This window comes from Rhincodon typus, chromosome 2 (assembly GCF_021869965.1).
Source record: "Rhincodon typus isolate 14 chromosome 2, sRhiTyp1.1, whole genome shotgun sequence".
NCBI lineage: Eukaryota > Metazoa > Chordata > Chondrichthyes > Orectolobiformes > Rhincodontidae > Rhincodon > Rhincodon typus.
The window spans coordinates 60,426,571-60,447,492 of NC_063333.1; positions in this window are offsets into that span (position 1 = coordinate 60,426,571).

Sequence of the window (20,922 nt, forward strand, 5' to 3'; positions counted from 1 at the left end):
CCTGCCCCCTTGACCTGTCCGTCCTCCCTGGACTGACCTATCCCCTCCCTAACTCCCCACCTACATTCACCTTTACTGGCTCCATCCCCGCCTCTTCGACCTGTTTGTTTCCTCTCTACCTATCCTCTCCTCTTTCCATCTTCTATCCGCCTCCCACTCTGTCCCTATTTATTTCAGAACCCCCTTCCCCTCCCCCATTTCTGATGAAGGGTCTGGGCCCGAAACGTCAGCCTTTCTGCTCCTATGATGCTGCTTGGCCTGCTGTGTTCATCCAGCTCTGCACCTTGTTGACTGAGTATATATGTTCAAATCTGTTTAAACATGTTAATATTCAATTTGTTTTGGGAAACAATGGAAACAATAGACAAGATTGAAAGAAGTGCAGGCGACTTACTGCTTCAACTGGAAGATGTCCTGGGGCCTTGGATAGTGAGAAGGAAGGAGGTAAACAGGCAAGTGTTGCACCTTGGAATAATAAGATATGTTATCTCTAGTGAAATTTGATCATGCAATCTATTATCAACAAAAGTGATACTTTACTGGAAGGCACTGCCTCACAATAGGGGATGAAAGGTAGTTTTCTCGATAGGCTTGTGATACACGAGCTCCTTCTCACCTCTCTTTTTCTCTTGTTAGGTTTGCACTGTCAGACACTGAGTTTGGACTGTAGGGTGATCCAATGAATATGTGTTTCTGTGAATTTTCATAACAATAGATGCTGAAACATCACAGAAAAGACAAACCGGCCCTAGAGACAATACAATTTAGATTCCCTTGAGTTTAGATATTTCCAGGAGTTATAAAATCAAGGTTTATAAATTACAAAATTATTTGATAGATTAGTTACAGAAAAACATATTTTTTCATGAGGGAAATGGTTTAACTTAATAAAAATTAGACTATTTTGAAGCAAGCTGGAAATACCTTATCATCCAAAAAAGTTTAGATAGAGCAGCAAGGATGGAAAGACCCAAAACAAGTGCTGACTCCTTTGCACACCTTGCATCGAACTTGTATTACATTATAATTAGACCAATTTTCCTTATCTCCTTACCCCGGTGTCTCTAAAAAATTGGCCCACAATTCTATCTGAAGTTTTTGCTAAAGACAGCAAAAGTAGGCATATGCAAAATAGCATTACCATCTAGAATTTTGTTAAGGTGGCCAAGGAACACATGTTGGCATTTAGGTGATAACTCGCAATGTCATTGCTCAGAGAAAGATATCCTGAGTAGATGATTAGGCCGCTGAAAATATAGCTCATAATGGTATGATGTGTTACAGATTGTGATATAACCTGATTACCTCTTACTGCCACCCTCATGGTATCTGACACCTGTAACAGTATGTGACTCTGTACAAGGGCTGTTTCAGGTAATTTACTGACACCAATCCTTGTTTTGCCACTACTTTGTCTGAGACCTGTTTAGTGATTTCGTGGTAGAAGATACAATACCTTACAGTCATTACAGAAGAGGCACTGTTCTTAGTTACAACATTTTTTAACACATGACAGCAACAAGTAAAATTACATTACGTTTCAAGTATAATTACCATGATGCTTGAGAGCTATACAGAATACATCTGTTCTTTATACACTCAAGTAGAACTAACAATGTGACAACAGCAGAATGTATGAAGCTCAATGTAGGTTGAATGGTAACTTCTTCAGAACCATTGCCTTATACAACATCTCCCCAAAGTATTTTTCCCTGATTAGATATTCAAGTATATGTCGCATTCACTCACCACTGCCCTGTTTCCCTCAAGTTTCCAACTTCACACTTGGGTGATCAGGATGTTGCACAACTTTCCCAGAATGCACTGTCTTCAGACTTGGAAGAACAGTAGGAAAGGTCGAGAGGGATGTGGGCCAAATGCAGGCAAATGGGACTAGTTTAATTTGGGAAACTTGGTCAGCATGGATCAAAGAGAGCGTTTCTGTGCTGTATGATTCATTGGAGGACCTTTCTTCATTCATGGGATGCATGTAACATTACTCACTGGGCCAGCCTTTAGTACCCAGACCTAGTTGCACTTAAGAAGGTGACGGTGGGGTGCCTTTTTAAAACACTGCAGTCCTTGTGTTGTTAGGAAAGGAGTTCCAGGATTTTGTCCCAGCAACCTTGATTCTCAGCTGTGGAATAATTTTCCACTGAATGATCTCTTATCACCAGGATAGTCTTCACTGAGAATGTTGTTCCTTGTAGTCCTATTTGGACAATTAACGTATCTGGACGATCCTTGAACTTCTGAATTCCCTTTCCGGAGGAACTTTATCCTGGTAACTCATGTAGCTGTTTTGGTATAACTCTGTTATAGCATGTGGGGAATCATATAAGGTCACCCTCTTACAGAGGGTTATAAAATCATGAAGGGCATGGATAAGGCAAATAGGCAAGGTCTTTTTCTGGGGTGAGGAGTCCAAAACTGGAGGGCGTAGGTTTAAAGTGAGAGGGTAAAGATATAAAAAGGACCTAAGGGGCAACTTTTTCATGTAGAGTGTGGTTCATATATGGAATGAACTGTCAACTGCAACAGTGGAGGCTGGTACAATTATAACATTTTAAAAGGCATCTGGATGTGTATATGAATAGGAAGGGTTTAGAGGGATATTGTCCAAATACTGGTAAATGGGACTAGATTTACATAGGATATCTGGTCAGCAAGGATGAGTTGGACCAAAGGGTCTGTTTCCATGCTGTATATCTCTATGACTCTATTTAATCTTGTTAATGAACAACATGGACGATGGCTGTTCAGTTGAAACCAATGCTTTCTTCCCTGTGGTATCCTAGATTTCCGCATCAGACAACATCATTTTAAATGGAAGAGGCAGTCACCTTTTTGCAATGCCCTGTATGCTTTGACCGGGTAGTTTCCCCTGTTGACTGTGTCCTGAATCTGTGGAGGTTGATATGGCTGTCCTGGTGTCTTATCTCCCTCAAGACTGTTGATCAGGTTCAATGTCTTCGGCCACCCTTCATGGTTGCTTAGACTTTTTGACATCCTTGGTCATATTACTGGAAGATTGCTGGTCACTCGCACTGTATCTCTGTCATTGGCATTGACTGTTCTGCTGTATGACTTTGTCCAGATGGCAGAACAGGCTCTTGAACAACTTCTGTTAAGGAGGTCAATATGAGTTCCGATGGATTATGGTGTTCTCAGTATCTACTGCTTTTTACAAGCTTTGCTGACTTTTAACCTCTGATCTGCCTTTAATGACAAGAGTGTTTTCCACAGCTGTCAAGACTGTACAATTGCAGATTTTACAGAGTAATGAAATTGTCAATTTTCTTTTCATTTCTTTGCTATCTCTGGCCATTGGATTATTGACTAAGTCCTGACTGCACATCAGGCAATGCCGAAATGCCCCCCAGCATCTCCTTTCCAATGCATTTTCCTAAAGGGAACCTGGAATAATGAGTCTTCTATCATGTGCCAGTAAGTCTTCTTTGATTAAGAAAGACTGTTGGTTCTTAAAGAATCTGTTTTCTGCCAACTGGTCTTTTAGTCTGCGTGCTCCACAACACATATGTGAATGGTACCACATCACCAGTTAGTTTTGTTCCAGTTGAATTTAGTTGAGTCTCTCTTGGTTTGCTGGCCACTATTTCTTCTTGGCCATATGAAACATTTTATACCATCATTGATAATCTGAATGGATTCTTTCTTCTTTTTAGATATTGTCATAGGTCTATGAAGCCCAATAAAACCTGTTATTTGTTGCCCCTCAACCAGTTGGTCATAAAGCAAGTGTCTGGGGTTTTGCTCCCACCACTAATCCAGGAGACTAAATATAAATATAATTCTTATGTCCAGTTCCTGAATTGGCAATTGAATGTTTTCTCGATAGAAGACTTAGAAAAAAATATTCATCAAATAGGTTTATTTAATAAATAGCTGATTTATTACAAAACCGCACAATAAAGATGCAAAGCTAACTAACACATGACTTTATGTGGATGTATATGTATTTACTTCTAAAGAACATGTCACACGCACAGAAGATGAAGGGGAATAAAAGCAACCAATTCTCCGCGGAGAGATTTTTTTGTGTGGCAGTGGTGGGGTGGTGGGTGAGGGGGGGAGGGAAGAGTGTAGTGGAGGGGGAGAAACATTTTGGCCAATAATGCTTAATTCTTTCAAAGGAAGAAAAGATAAGAGTGGAATGTTCAGATGTGAGTTGTTCAGGCACACATAGGCCAGTCACTAGGCACATGCAGAGATAGTAAGAACTGCTGGTGCTGGAGTCAGAGATAACACAGTGTGGAGCTGGAGGAACACAGCAGGATAGGCAGCATCAGAGGAGCAGGAAAGCTGACGTTTCAAAATTTCAGAAATTTCTGAAGAAGGGTCCCGATCCGAAATGTTAGCTTTCGGGCTCCTCTGACGCTGCCTGGCCTGCTGTGTTCCTCCTGCTCCACACAATGTGTTATACTAGATATAGGCAGCTGTTTCTGAGACCTTGTCAAGTAAAGCTTGCTCGTGAAACAACACTGACTTATTCTAGATGCTGTTCAAGAGGATATTTGGTGGGGCGTCCAGTGTCATATCTGAGAGTATTTCAGAAAGGCAGAGAGGTGAACTCAGCAGGTTTTTCCTCAGTACACCTTTTCTCGACTGAAAGCTAAATAGACTCCAACTGCAAGACTAAACCTCCCTTAGTCAAAATGCCAATCATCTGTTTTCCCAAAAGTGATTCTTAGCAATTAAAGAAACCATGTGATTTCCAAAAGCCATCTTATTTTTTGAAACAGGATATGGTTGAATCCTACTTAGATTAAATTTTTTGTTGATGGACATGTCTATGTGAAGCTACTTGGTGTCAAGGATGACATGAGAACTTGTTGCCAGCTCATTTCCTCCTTCTCTATCTCCAGGTATGATAGAAGTGTAATGATAGAGTTTGCGGAATTACAGCCACCTTTTAGTTTAATCACAAAAGCACTTCAACCAATGGCCAGGCTATCTAGCTGCTGAGAAAGATAACTTGCTGCAAGACCAGCTTGAAGCTGTGTTATCAGAAGGAGAGAGCTACTTTGGTCACAAGAATTTCACATTGATGCACACCTTCCAACAATCTCACTGGCTTCAGCCAGGATTGGACTGCATTGTGTAGTACTGATAATCAACTGTATTTTGACGTCAGTAATACCTCCAAGGCAAAATTAAACTGACCTTTCATAGATATACCCGATTTACAGTGTAAGGATGCCTGCAACGTTGCTGCCCACATTTGCAAGCCATTTTAGATCTTCTCAAAAACAAAACACAACCACCCACAACAAGGGCAGCGAAATATTCTAGCACCCTGTGTGTTGAAGGACAGATTCTGGAATAGATTGACTACTTCCCATATTTTGTCAGACATGTCTCTTTTAAAAAATGCTACCATTGACAAGGAGCTAGAACATTGGATCAGCCTTCTCCAAACTAAATGCTGATAAGGTCAGAAATCACACGACACCAGGTTACAGTCCAACAGGTTTATGTGAAAACATAAGCTTTGAGAGCTTGTGTTTTCAAATAAACCTGTAGGGCTATAACCTGGTGTTGTGTGATTTCTGACCTTGTCCTCCCCAGTCTAACACCGGCACCTCCACATGAAATGTACATGGCTCTGGTAGTTGATCAGTTAATTTTAAAATTTGCAGGTTGGTTCAAATTCTGTTGTTCTGATACCTTTTGACCTGAATTCCAGCATTCCTTGTGAGAGACCATATTTCTGTTCTGCAATATCTTTTTTCTTTTGCTAGCTAACTGATTTCTAGCACTCAGAATGAGCAGACCTAATGGGCACTCAGTTCCAGCAAATGCAACTTTGAATTTTCTAAATGGTGGTGGAGGATCCTTTATCAATCTTAAATTGCTTGTTTGTTTGTGATGAGCGACAGCAAATCTTCCGTGGTAAAGTCTGATTTGTCACAAATATTATTTCAGGCCCACCTATAGCACCATTCAGGGAAGGTAGACATATGTCAAGATGGGCTATCAGTCATAAGACTCTTGTTTCCAAGGCTCACTAAGATCCAAACATCTCAGGTGCACATTTCCAGGAGGCCTTGTCAAGAGGCACAACTGACATTGAAAGATCATTGAAAGAAGCTTTGCTTCAGTACCCCAGTAATTTTGCTGCCTTGATGGAAGCCGAGATATCTCTTTTGTACCATGGGTACATAATGTGGTCTTCATATCTTTGTGAATCAGAAAAGAATCTCTGTAGAAGGCAAAGGAATAGGATAAAAACAGAAGTTGCTGGAAAAGCTCAGCAGGTCTGGCAGCACCTGTGAAGAAAAATCTAAGTTAACGTTTCAGTTCCAGTGACCCTTCCTCAGGCAGCACAATATTCATATTTGATTTCTTATAGATTTAAACAATGCTAATATTAATACATAAAACACTACTTGCATTTTGTGGCAAGTTTGTCATTCTCCATACTCATATTTTAAATGGCAATCCAGGGTCTTTTTCGAGGTTCCACCTGAGACTCTGTATTGTGCAAGGTGGTTGACTGCTGATTTGGGAAAAGAGGTTTCAGGAACAGAATTACCCCACTATCCTGACAGCAGAGTTATGATGTGAGTTGCATGTTTTCTGTAGCTGCCTCGGCAACCTGGCTCTACATCCTAGTTTTTCGTTCCTCTAACCTCCCAGGGGTTAGGTCAGAGCTGGACATCAAAAACTGGAATGCATGCACACTTATGCCTGTTCCAAGATCTCCACAGCTAAGCCTATACTTGCAAGGAAATGAGGAATGACTTATCCTGAGTCATTTTGGTAGTGGTTAAGGGAATGTGTGACAATGTCAACGTTCCAATAATGACTATAATAAATAATCTTTTTTAAAAGTGCTCATTCATTTCATTTTCATCAGGATGTTCCAAAGTACTTCATAGCATATGAATTCCTTTGGAAGAATAGTCACTACTTTAAATCTAAGGAAATGAAACAGAGAAAGAAAATTCCCTTTACCCTCTTATAAAAGCAAAATATGCACATACACATAGGTGTAACATGCTTCAAACATCCTTCTTCTCTGAGATCAGAGTCTGCTGGCCCTCTAGAAAATAAATGACCATCTCAACAATATGCACTAGGGTAAGACTAAATCCTCACTGGCTTCCTGCTACTTTTGCATTCAGTGTTCTTTAATGTGCAGCACACACCATAATATCCTCAACCCTGTTAGCTTCGTCCTCTGAGTGAGCACATATATGGGACAACTAATGTGCATGAATTTTATCTGGAAACAGCAGATGGAGATGGAACGAAGATCCTTACCATCTTTCATATTCTCATTTTCACAAGCTCTCAAAATATAGATCCTTTCATTTACATTTTTTTTCTGATTGATTTGCTCCTTTTTCCTCAAAGTTACTGTGATGGTATCAAAGAGGAAACAATCTAATGATTACTTCGTAAAAGTCATTGTGAGTGATAACCTAAATGCAGTTCTGCAGTTTTCAGCAAACAAAGTTTCTCTTTAAGAACTTTAATAGAATAACCTTTACTGTCATGTGCACTCGAATGAGCGCAGTGAAAAGTTTGTAATGTCAACTCTCAGTGCCATCTTAGGTACAGGGTACCTAGGGACAGATACTTTAAGTGTTGTTACAGAATTTAAATAATTTTAAGAAATGGGAATACAGAGTGTTAAAAGTCCAGAATGATAATAAAAAGTATCTTTAAAGTACTCAAGTACTTTATCGTCCTTTTCCACGGAGTCTGTGCCCGTTGGGCTTCAGAACACAAGGCCTCACTACCTTCACGCACTGGCTTCTGTCCTGGATTCACGTCCTGGCCAGCCTGTGCTCACTCTCGTCCCACTCCAGCTGCAGCCGCGATCCGTGATCCCATGCATCTTAATCTTCTGGATGAGCCTATCATGAGGGACCTTGTATTTGCATAGTACTACAGTGATCTTATGTGCGTGCTATTTAAAAGATGTAAATGTAGCAGGACTCTCTGACTTTATTATGTACCTTATGAGATTATCATAAACACAATTAGAGTCATAGAGTTCTGTCAGGCATTAGTATCGGTACACAACACTTATGGAAGAGGTTTACACACAGTACATTATAACATGTACACAAGATACCTGGTATTTGGTATTGGTAATAATTTTTCTTCGGTATTTTCTTCAAGATGTGCCGTGTCTACTGCAGGTCTTGTACTCAATGCTGAGGTTGATTGCAAACTTCTGCCTAAGCATGTTTTTATCTGTTCTTTAGAGAAGGAGCTGTAGAGTCAAACAAGGCAAATCTCCTCATATTTAATTTGTACTAGTGTTCTCCTAGCCTCTGTGCCCCTGCATAATGTGCAGCCAGATATCTGACAATTCTTGTCTTTTTTTTGAGGGCTGCATACCTTGAAAGTGGCCTGCAGCCATTTTAATGGATGATGACACTCACATTTACTGCACTTTTCCACAGAATCCGTACAGTGTGGAAAAAGGCCATTTGGCCCAACAGATCCACACCAACTCTCCAAAGAGCACTGTACCCAGCCCAAACCCCTATCCTATCCCATTAACCCTGCATTTCCCATGGCTAATCCACCTAACCTACACACCCCTGAACACTACGGACAATTTAGCATGGCCAATCCACCTAAACTGCATATCTTTGGACTGTGGGAGGAAACCGGAGCACCCGGAGGAAACCCACGCAGACACGGGGAGAATGTGAAAACTCCACACAGACAGTTGCCTGAGGCTGGAATTGAACCTGGGTCTCTGGCACTGTGAGTTATCCAGTATAGGTTGTGAAAAGAGTGAATTTAACACATGAATCTTATTTCCCAAGCTTTCCTGTTATACCTCTTTAACTGTTCTTATTTACAAGTCATGATCTTGAAAGTACATGTGAGGCACTTTGGCCAAGTTCTCAATGGCAGGGAAGACTATGAATGGCCACTAAAACCTTGCTGTCCCATGTATCTTGTCTCGCAGGATGTCGGTGAAGGATAGGCTTAGTTTGCTCAATTCCTACCCTTTTATTGACAGCACTTGAAAATCAATCTTTTGTGTTCTTACTGCTATACATAAATTATATAATTTCACACCTCCAACAGGAAGTACATCCCAAAATCAGCAATTCTAGATAGGTAATGAGCCATGGATAAGCATTCTCCAAGTTTTCAGCTGATTACAGTTATATATGGATTATGGTGTCAATTAGTGTCAAAACCATCAGAAATGTACTTTCAAGATCATGACTTGTAAATAAGAACGGTTAAAAAGGTATAACAGGAAAGCTTAGGAAATAAGATTCATGTGTTAAATTCACTCTTTTCACAACCTATACTGGATAACTAAAGTTTTAAGCAATAGCTAAAAGAAAACTGCCTAACTTAAATGTGTCCAAGTCCATGGCAAATGAAATCTCAATGTAATCACATATTTGTGCAATATTATTGGGATAGTGTGTCAGTTATGTTGTACCATGTTTTGTGAAACCTAACAAATCTTGTATGGTGGACAGGAGATTATAACATCTTTTATGTCTTTGGATCTTCACCTCCCTCTTCTCCATTTTAATGCCTCCATTAAACTATGTTTTTAGCCATACTTTAGAACACTCTTCCAAATAACATGTTCCTTGGTTCTTTGTCTTAAAAAATATTTTTGTGAACTGTCTGTGCTGCTTTCTATGTTGAAGGTGTGCAAAATTGCAATTTCCTCTGGTTTTAGTTGCAATAGTAATTATATTTCATGTTTAACAATCCAGCAGACACTATAGGATCAACTTTTACCTCCAGTATATATTGAATGAAGGGAGTAAGCAGAAAACCTGCACAATGTTGATAGTGAGAGACTCAACTATTTTAAAAGTTGTGATGTTATTATTGCGATAGCAAGGAAGCGGATCCTATACCATTTGCATGACTTTTTTCTCTTCTTTATGTAATGCATATAGATCTTTATATTAAGCTTATGCTGGTATTGTTCATCCTTGTGGCTTTAAGTTCTGGGCTACCTTTATCATTTTTTTTCAATTTGAAATGAACTGCACATGTAATTGATTCACGTTTAGTTTCAGAATCTGTTGCATAAGGCATTAGGTTCTGAAGGAGTTAATGTTACTGTTCCATTGAGCTCCACCTAATTTCTTGATGTCAGACACTCCTTGTGGTTGGTTGCCTCACTGAGCTGGTTCATTGTTTCGCAGATGTTTCATTACCTTGCTGGGTAACATCATCAATGCAGCCTCCAATGAAGCGCTGTTGTGTTTTCCCACCTGGTATTTAAACTCTGGTGTCCATTGAGCTGGGTTACCTCACTACCTCAAAACCAGAAGTGAGGTAACCCAGCTCAATGGACACCAGGGTTTAACTACCAGGCGGGAAAACACAAGAGCACTTCATCGGAGGCTGCACTGATGATGTTACCCAGCATGGTAATGAAAAGTCTGCAGAACAATTAACCAGCTCAGCAAGTGAACCAACCACATCCACAACCTGAGCTACAAATCTACTCAAAAACCTCAGACCTTCCTTGTGTGGAGGCAGTTAAATTGTGTACAAGTATCCAAACAGAGCAAATGTATCTTGTATAGCTCCTGAGCCCTTAGTAATTATACTGAGCAAGTTAATATGAACAATGCATGATGCTATTTTGCAGTATACTATCTCTATATGGAACTCAAATGACTCTTCTCTTTAGACTCACCAGTGGTCTACTTTTACCATCGACAATTAGACAGGCTCTAGACTCAACATAAAGAAGGGAATATTGGTGGCAGCAAACAACCCAAACCAAAATATAACAAGCTGACAGACTAGAAACTGAAAATGGACAGAATCCAAGTGTAGTAAATCACAAATAGTAGGTATATACTATGCACGCAAATAATGATGAGGTGACTAATGATGCAACTCCAGTGTCAGTAGAATTGTAATAAAGAGGGAAGATTCTAAATGGCAGCAAAAAGAACTTTGGAAAACTTTGAAGCCAAGTCTGTAGATACAAAGAAACAAAATACTTTGACAGTAAGAAAGGAAAACCCAAGTACTTAGCTGGATCAATCAGGCACACTAGTGCAGAGGAATAGCAGCTGCAACATTTTTCCAAACTGTAGCTATTTGGTAACATGGAGGGTCCACAATGACGCCAGAAGTGGGAACTCTTGAAACAGCAGTTTCACTGCTATTGAACTGCTTCATGCTATTCATACAAAGGAGCAATGACACCAAGCCTACACTTTTATATGCTATATGTCCAATAGTTAAAGTTCTGTTAAGACAAAGCATAAAAGAAAGTACTATGGAATATGATGTGTCAAGTAAAGCATTCAACACTTACAGTTCCAAAAAGAAGGGTGACGATTAATCGATGATCTCAGCTCTTGGGAGAATTAATATAAGTCTTTTTTTAAAATGGATTTATATCATTTAGCACTAAACTATTTGTACACTGTTTTGAAGGATGAATTAGAGACTGTGTGTATGGTAGTTGGGGCGAAGAATGAGAGTTTGTCAGTTTTCTTCAATCCAAAGGATTTGGGCATTGAAGCAGGCTATGCAATTTGATGCACAAGCAGAAATCAGGGCCCTGAGTTGGTCAGTTATGTAAGGAAACACCAGGGATTGATTTGAAACAGCTAGATGTGTAGGCCCCAAGATAATGCTGTCACCTTCCAAAAAACCCATCAAAATATCAAGGCATTGAAAATCAACATCACTGACCAAACTGGGTTGTACAAGATGTGGGTCAAAACAGAACCACAAAAGCTATGAATGACCAGCAGGAGGAACTGAGTGCTAAAGATATGGCCAGTTGGGATGCTTTAGAAAATTCTGTAAGTTAACAGTATCCTGATCACTGCCAAACAAAGGAAAGGTCCAATAAAAGGAAACTTTCCTGAGAAATAGACATCATACAGTGAGGATTAAGTCCAAGAAATTAAAGACAGAGAACAAAAAATGAAGACAGCATACCTGAGTGAAGTCAGAGAGGTAGTACAGGTTCTGGAATATCAGCTTGAAGGTACAGGAATTTTCAGATTTACAAAATTTAAATTCAACACCAGACTCGCTGTTCAAATATGGCAGACAGCTTGCCATGGCTGAATTCCATCATCGTCACACCAGTGAATAGAAAAACTCCAAGGTCTAGGAGGCACATATCTTCATGGAAATCTCCACAAAATCTAGGCTCAAAGGGCATGATATCAGTGAGAAACTCTGTATACTGAGGAATCCAAACATCTTATTGTCGAGCAGAAATGCATCTATTCCTTTAAGTCATGCAGACAGTGGATACAATACTTCAGAATGAAGACAGGAGAGAAAAGAATTGGCAAATCTATTCAAAAGCTGAGTCAATTTGAAATAGGAAGATCATTATTCTTCAAAAAGATGTTAAATCAATCTATTTGTACACTCCCGGAAAAAAAAAAATCCTTATCCTTTGTTGAGAAAAGTAAAATCTCAGTTAGACAGCATGATTAAAACTTAAGTCATATTATCAGTGACAGAATAGACACAGTGGTGCCTGGACTAGTCATTTTTCACAACACAGATAGAGAAATAAGATTTGTGTGGGGATATCACTAATTTAAGCAAAGGAATAAGTAGGGAGATCCATCTCACTTTGTCTGTCAACAAGACCTTAGCAAAATTGTCAGTAATCATGTTTCACAAAAAAATTGATGCCAAAACTGGCTTCTGTAGATACCCTTAAATCATGAGTCAAGATTATTGACAATGTTTTTGCACCATTCAGTCTGGATTATTTCAACTGCTTACATTTTGTAATATCATCTGAACCAGAGATTTTCCAATGTCTAGAATCCTGGAATGGAAATGGGGAGCCATTTGCTGCATATAGAATATCCTAACACATGGTAAAACAAGAAAGAATGTGATCAGAGGATTAGGGCTGGGTTAAAAGCAGCACAGGATGCAAGCTTTACACAAAATGACAAATGCCGATTCTCCAGAATGATGATTACGTTTCTAGGACATGCTGCCTAAGAATGAAAAATCATAGTGAACACAAGGAAGACAAAGTCCGCCAGTAAATTTCTGGTATTGAAGTGTATAAGCCATGTACAACACTTCTTAGGCATGGTGGATGAAGTGGGAAAATGCATCTGTAACTTAGCCAGCCTTATTAACTCATAAGAGAGCTTTTGAAGAAAGGCCAGCAATATTATTAAAGTCACGAATAGACTGCAGCTTTTGAGAAGAGTTATGTTCTGCAATACATTGCCTGAAAAGAAATGGAAGCTGTATTAATAACAATTTTCAAAACAAATTGGATAAAATTTCAAAACAGTAATAATATTTAGGGTTGTAGAGAAAGAACGCGGATGTGACTTTGGGAAACTCTCTTTTTTAAAACCTTCATAGGTGTGATGGGTTAAATAGCTTCTTTCTGTGATACATCATCTTACTATTCTGACATAAAGAGCTGTGTGACATCCCATTAATACCAGCACAATGCCCTTCCCTATTCTAACCTTTACCCATGATTGTTATTTTCCATGCTTCAGTCAATTTTTAATCTCTACACAAGCTTTTTCTGAAATCTCCCCAGCCAAATTAATATTTTTGTGGACATTTTATCCAATGTTTTTCAGAAATACAATTTCTACATTGCTTATCACTTTGCTCAAAAATATCAAAAAATATTGCTCAAGCAAAATTTTTTCCAACCAAAGTAGTGGTTGCTTTTAGGGATAAATACTTTTTGCTTGTGAATACTGTGAGAAACTAATCATTCAGAAGAATCCTTTGTTGTTCTTACAAACAAATTTAATTGTTTTATATAATATTTTCCTCATTTTCCCAACAGTTCTTTTGCTAATGTAGAAATCAAAGAAATATTTCTGTATATTGTGCCTTCAACTCTTTATTCCTGGTATGTCTGATCATTCTTTTAATTCATTACTGCTTGCTTCCAAGGAGTTCCTTTTCCTTTCTCCCAGTGAGATTGTGATTTTACTCTTTTCTCGTTATTTAATCATGAATTTGTTTGTTAATTCACTCGCACATCTCATGCAAACCTGTTGACCTGGCCACTGAAACTGTCATAAAAATTTGGCTTAATTCTTCTCTCAACTCTTTGAACTTATTCTTTAAAAGTCATAAAGCTAGCTTTTGGTATTCCGTATAATTACATTCTATCTTAGGTTAAAGGTGACTGTTCTGTGGTTATTATTCTTAGTTGTTAGGCATCCATTTATTTGCTATTCTCTTCCTGTGGCCTCCCTAGCATTCTGAGTCAAATAGTAGGCATGCACTTACATTCACCACCTCTGACTCTTTAATACCTTGATTTGCCCAGTTTACATTAAGTTGATTTAATTCTCCCTTTAAAATAAATCTTCTGCTCTTACACACTGTGTTACCTATTCCTGGAGCAAACTGTCTTCCTCCTTGTTTTGAAGTGACAGCCTATATTTGCATTATTCAAGATGTTTACTACATTAAGGAATGAAACTGAACAGACCACATGGCACTAATGTCAACAATAGAATTGACAATGGCAGGCACAGCCTAGGTGACCTTTCAAATTTCCCATTACTAAAATCCAGGGCTTCGTGCCAAGACTAGGAGAATTGTCTCTCAAACTAGTCAAACAGCTTGACATACTCAAACTCACTGAATTGTACAAAGTCAAAGAAGCACCATCACTATCCCTGGCTATATCCTGTTGCATTGACAGGACAGACTTAGCAGGGGTGGTGGCATAGTGATTTATAGTAGGGACAGGGTTTCCTTGGGAGTCCTCAACATTGACTTCATGAATTCTCATTGGATCAGGTCAAATATGAGCAAAGAAACCACATACTGGTTGTCATAAAACATTTACCCTTGTCTGATGGATCTTTGAGCACCACTTGGGCAATGCACTGAGGGTGGCAAGAGTGTAGAGTATACTCTGGGTTAGGGACTTCAATGTCCACCGCCAAAAGCACCGTTACTGACCAGGTTGGTGGAGTCCTAAAGGACATAGCTGATGGACTGTGCCTGTGGCAGGTCGTGAGGGAACAAACAAAATGAGAAAACATATTTGACCTCATCCTCAATAATCTGCCTGCTGCAGATGAGCCTGTCCATGACACTATTAGTAGGAGTGAAAATTTCGCAAATAGGCAAAATTGACTGAGTGGCAGAATGCAGAAGATGATAATTGAAGATTGTTTCTATGACTCAAAGCTTTTGTCCAATGGCATACCACACAGTTCAGTGCGCATTCTATTGCTGTGTGTTGTGTGCATTAATGATATAGCCATAGATGTAGGAAATTTGATCATTAAGTTTGCAAAAGACATGAAAATTGGTGATATGGTCATTAATAAACAGGCAAGTCTTTAGACTTGGATGATATAGACTGGTTGGTCAGATAGGCCTAAGCAGAAATATAAAGTTTTTATTTGGCCAAAACGAAGGGGCCACATGCAAAGCTTATCAACTAAGCTAACTTGTTGAGCCTAAAGCAAAAAAAAAATACCTTTAGCAAGACAGACTTAAGAACTGATGAGATATAATTAACTTTACAGCAATTGTAGTTTGAAAACAACAGATTGCTGTTAATGCAGGTGCCAACATTCATTCATTCAAATGGCTTTAACTGGACATTCAAGATCAACAGCTATCTCCTTGGCTCTGATGATTAGGTTTCTTGCATACTTGCTCTGTTATAGTCTATAACAACGGAAAGAAAAGTCTAAGAAAGCTTGTTGCAGCCCTACCTATTAGCACTACCCAGCATATATTGGTATTCTATCCATGAATATATTCCTTTGCTAAATTACATCAATGGAATAACTTATGGATAAACTGCATAATTTACAAGTTTCACATTTTACATGTAATGGGCATTTACAGATCGAGATAGTGACATTTAAGAGAAACATTGTTCAAGCTCAACTGTGTTAGGGTGGCATGGTGGATCAGTGCTTAGCTCTGCAGCCTCACAGCCTTTGGGTGACTGTCTGTGTGGAGCTTACATGCCTCCCTGTGTCTCTGTGGGTTTCCTCCCACAGTCCAAAAGAGTGCCGGTTATGTGAACTGGCCATGCTAAATTGCCCGTAGTGTCCAGGGATGTATAGGCTAGGTGGATTAGCTATGGGAAATGCAGGGTTACAGGGTTGTGGGTCTGGGTGAGATTCTGTTTGAAGGGTCACTGTGGACTTGATGGGCTGAATGGCCTGTTTCCACACTGCAGAGATTCTATGATCTAACAGTGGCAAATGATATTTAATCCTTAGAGAGTGTGAGGTGATATATTTTGGGAGGACTAACAAGATACATTGAATGGCAAGATCCTAGGAAACGTAGAGGATGGTGGAACGTTGGTGTGCATTTGCAGGATTACGTAAAGGCAGTGTTGATAATAACTCTCCAAGGATTAGAGGTGTCAGCTGTACATGGTCCATGCCCACCACTCTCTGTGCAAAGAACCTACCTCTGACATCTCCCCTATACCTTCCTCCAATCACCTTAAAATTATGCCCCCTTGTAATAGTCATTTCCGCCCTGGGAAAAAGTCTCTGACTATCCACTCTATCTATGCCGCTTATCATCTTGTAAACTTCTATCAAGTCACCTCACATCCTTCTTCGCTCCAATGAAAAAAGCCCTAGCTCCCTCAACTTTTCCTCATAAGACCTGCCCTCCAGTCCAGGCAGCATCCTGGTAAATCTCCTCTACACTCTCTCCAAAGCTTCCACATCTTATCTGTAGTGAGGTGACCAGAACTGAATACAATATTCCAAGTGTGGTCTAACCATAGTTTTATAGAGCTGCAGCATAACCTCACGGCTCTTAAACTAAATTCCCCTGCCAATGAAAGTCAACACACCATACGCCTTCTTTACAACCCTATCAACTTGGGTCGCAACTTTGAGGGATCTATGGACGTGGACCCCAAGATCCCTCTGTTCCTCCACACTGCCGAGAATCCTGCCATTAACACTGTATTCTGCATTCAAATTCAACCTTCCAAAATGAATCAAAATGAATGCATCTGTGGACAGAAGGTAAAACAGAATTCAATTTTGAGCTCAGTGACTTTTTGTTTCATTATCCAGCATCTTCAGTTTTTTTGTTTTATTTTCATGAATGGTGCATTATCCATTGCAACCATTTTGCATTGCTTGAATATTCGTATTTTGCCCTCACTTTGCTTTTTGATTTGGAGGTCTGTATGTGCTTAAAGAAGCAGAGCTCAGACTGCTTTACAAGGAGAGGTCAATTTCTGCCTCGGGGAAGATATTTTCTGTCTGAAAGTTGACATTCCAATGAATTGAAAAGCTTGCCAAAGAGTAAATTCTTTGGTATCTGTGACTGCACATTTTTAAAATTTAATTTAGCTCAATGCAAAATTGAAATTTCTAAGGAGTAGATAATTCTTTCCTCTGTGGCTTATCCACTCCCAAAGGATCAAACTCAATTACCTCCCATTTGTCCTTGCATACCATTGTCTTTCCTAAACACTTTGTACCCTGTTTGTTAAGTTACTTCTCATTATCCAAATTTAGCTATACAGTATTTTTGATTTTCATAAACCATAGTTCCTTACTTTCTTAACTATTTCCAGTTTGTCTACTTGTTTCTATTTTTCTACCATTCATAATGCAAATATATTGCATTGATTTTCCATCTCTGTTGCACAGTGGCTGGATTTTTTTTCCTGAGATCCTGGGCCTCCGTACGTCTTCTTTTTCTTTTATTTTTCCTTTTTCTTCATATCCGCAAGTACACCCAACCAGGTTTTTTTCGCCCTATCACCAAATCACCAGTGATTTTTCATCTATTAACTCCACCAGTAAGTGACCTATATTTTCTAATTGATTAATTTACATGCAAAGCCTGTTGAGGGCAACGTAGACCACCAAATGTGAGGGAGAGGTAAGGAATGAGGGAGGGGGTTAATTCAAAATGGGATTAGAAGGGTGTGTATCCATGTATAACCTTGACAATATCCACCTTTTGTCTGTTATCCATTCAAAAACAATTTGTGTTTTTCCTTGCTACACCATCCCATCCACATAATGTGATGGTTTTGCATTGCTGAAAGTGTTTTTGTTCATAGTAGATTTAAGTACGTGTTTACTGACTAAAGGTTCAGTGCAGAAAGAAAAAAAACTTTTAAGAAGCTTCATAAAAGTGGTAATTATCCAACGTCACATACCCATTGGGAAGCTTGACATAACCGTCTTATAAGTCAAATAATTGGACCCATAGAATCATAGAATCCCTACAGTGTGGAAACAGGCCTTTTGGCCCAACAACCGCCCCTCCGAAGAGCATCCCACCCAGACCCATTCCCCTACCCCTGCATTTCTCATGTCTAACCCAAACATCCTTGGACACTATGGACAATTTATAGGCATAGCCAATCCACCTAACCTGCACATCTTTGGACTGTGGGAGGAATCTGGAGCACCCGGAGGAAACCCACGCAGATATGGGGAGAATGTGCAAACTCCACACAGACAGTCGCCCAAGGCTGGAATCGAACCCAGGTCCCTGGTGCTGTGAGGCAGCAGTGCTAACCACTGAGCATATTGCACATCCTTTTCTAACAATCTAAATGGACCATTTTTAAAAGCGTATGCAGTTTGCACTTGAATTTCTGAAGTGTTCGCTGCGAGTGAGACTCCTTATGAGGTTCTTGATAATTAAAGATAGCCAACTAAGACATGCATGGACAAACAAATTGTGGAATGGCAAATCTCATTAAATGCTGAGGTGAGGCATGTGTATGCTGATTTCATCAATGCTCATCGGGTTAGTTAGAGACCTTTAATTTTACACGCTGTTCGTAGATACCCTGCCACTAGCATATTGCATTTGTCATCTCGGCATTGCAGAAGTGTCTGGTATGGGTGGGTGATTATTGAGGTCAACACCCCTACCCTTCCCCAAATCAGCAAACAGTATTAACGTGGGACTGTGCCAGAGCAACCACAGATTTTAGCACTCAATGTTTAATTTTAATGCTTGGCAACTGTATGAATAGATTACTCAGCAGGGAACTGGAAAAGGATATTTTAAAGGAGAAAAAGCTATACAATTAACATGATTTTTCATTGAATAACAAGTTGTCTCTTCTCGTGAAACTCACTGTGTCTAATTTAATGCTTTCTCTACATAATGGAATTCTTGCTAATAGTATTGCGAAGAAATGGAAGCTGTAAATTGAGAATATTGTCACCAAAGTCTAAAACTGTACATTCACATTAAATTGCAAAATTTTGCCAGGTTTAAAATATTTTTTGAGAGCACCAGCCAGAATTCTGCAGGATAAATCAAACCTATATTTGTAGCTCAAGACTAGAAAACTAAATGTTGTTAATATGCTGTAAAATGCATATGCCAATTTTTTTCTGAGGTATCCATAGATTGATATTCATTGCACAGTGCCTATTTCTGGCTGCTAACTGTGACTAAGATCACACAGGGTCAGAAAGTGCACACAGGTTTTCAGATTACTTAAGCACAGAACGTTATTTAAATTTGCTCCTGCATGACGTACTGGATCTATTTTTGAATGTCACAGCACTTCCTTGACCATGTGTTGAACTCACTGATGCTAACCAGCAGGGAAAATCTCTCACCATTGATATTTAAGCGATTATACAGTATTTAGTTGCTGGATTCTCATTTTGGGCTGGTTGTTGACTTCTGGACATTTTTGTTTGTGAACTTTAGCACTTCTGCAAGTTCAGTTTTCCCACATGGAGCAAGTTCTGGCATTACAGAAAATAAACAAAATGCTCTGGAAGCTGGAAATCTGAAACAAACACAGAGATCCAGCAAGCGTGGCAGCACTGTTTGAGAGGCAACCAGAGTTAACATTTTGTGTTTAATTTGCCTCTTCTTCACATCAAGTTCTTGCAGTGCTTTTGGTTTTTTCAGAGAAAATTTGGATAGTGAAGTAAAATCTTAAAAGGTTGCCTTTGAGATTGGAGATAGAGGTGACCAGTGAAAAAGAAACTATAAAGCAGGGATGACAGCTACAAAAGTGAAGGGAGGGTTTGGGAGGGTACACTTCACAGGAGACATTCAGGGAAAACCTAAATCAATTCTAGTTTAAGTCGACTAAACATCCTGTCACTGATCTTTGACATGTTCTGAAATCACAACTCAGATCTCAAAGCAGGCTACAGTTGTAGTATGGCGCACTGACCTCTACATCGCCGAGGCCAGACGCCAACTCTCCGACACCTCCTCCTACCGCCCCCTTGATCATGACCCCACCCCTGAGCACCAAACCATCATCTCGCAAACCATCCACAACCTCATCACCTCAGGTGACCTCCCACCCACGGCCTCCAACCTCATCGTTCCCCAACCTCGCACTGCCCGCTTCTATCTCCTTCCCAAAATCCACAAACCTGAATGCCCTGGTCGACCCATTGTCTCCACCTGCTCCTGCCCCACCGAACTGATCTCCAACTATCTCGACTCCATTTTCTCCCCCTTGGTCCAGGAACTCCCTACCTATGTCTGTGACACCACCCATGCCCTCCACCTCCTCCAGAACTTCCAATTCCCCGGTCCCCAACACCTCATCTTTACCATGGACGTCCAGTCCCTCTACACCTGCATTCCCCATGCAGATGGCCTTAAGGCCCTCCGCTTCTTCCTGTCCCGCAGGCCCGACCAGTCCCCCTCCACTGACACCCTCATCCGCTTAGTCGAACTCGTCCTCACACTCAACAACTTCTCTTTCAATTCCTCCCACTTCCTACAGACAAAGGGGGTAGCCATGGGTACCCGCATGGGCCCAAGCTACGCCTGCCTCTTTGTAGGTTACGTGGAACAATCCCTCTTCCGTACCTACACCGGCCCTAAACCCCACCTCTTCCTCCGTTACATTGATGACTGTATCGGCGCCGCCTCGTGCTCCCACGAGGAGCTCGAACAGTTCATACACTTCACTAACACCTTCCA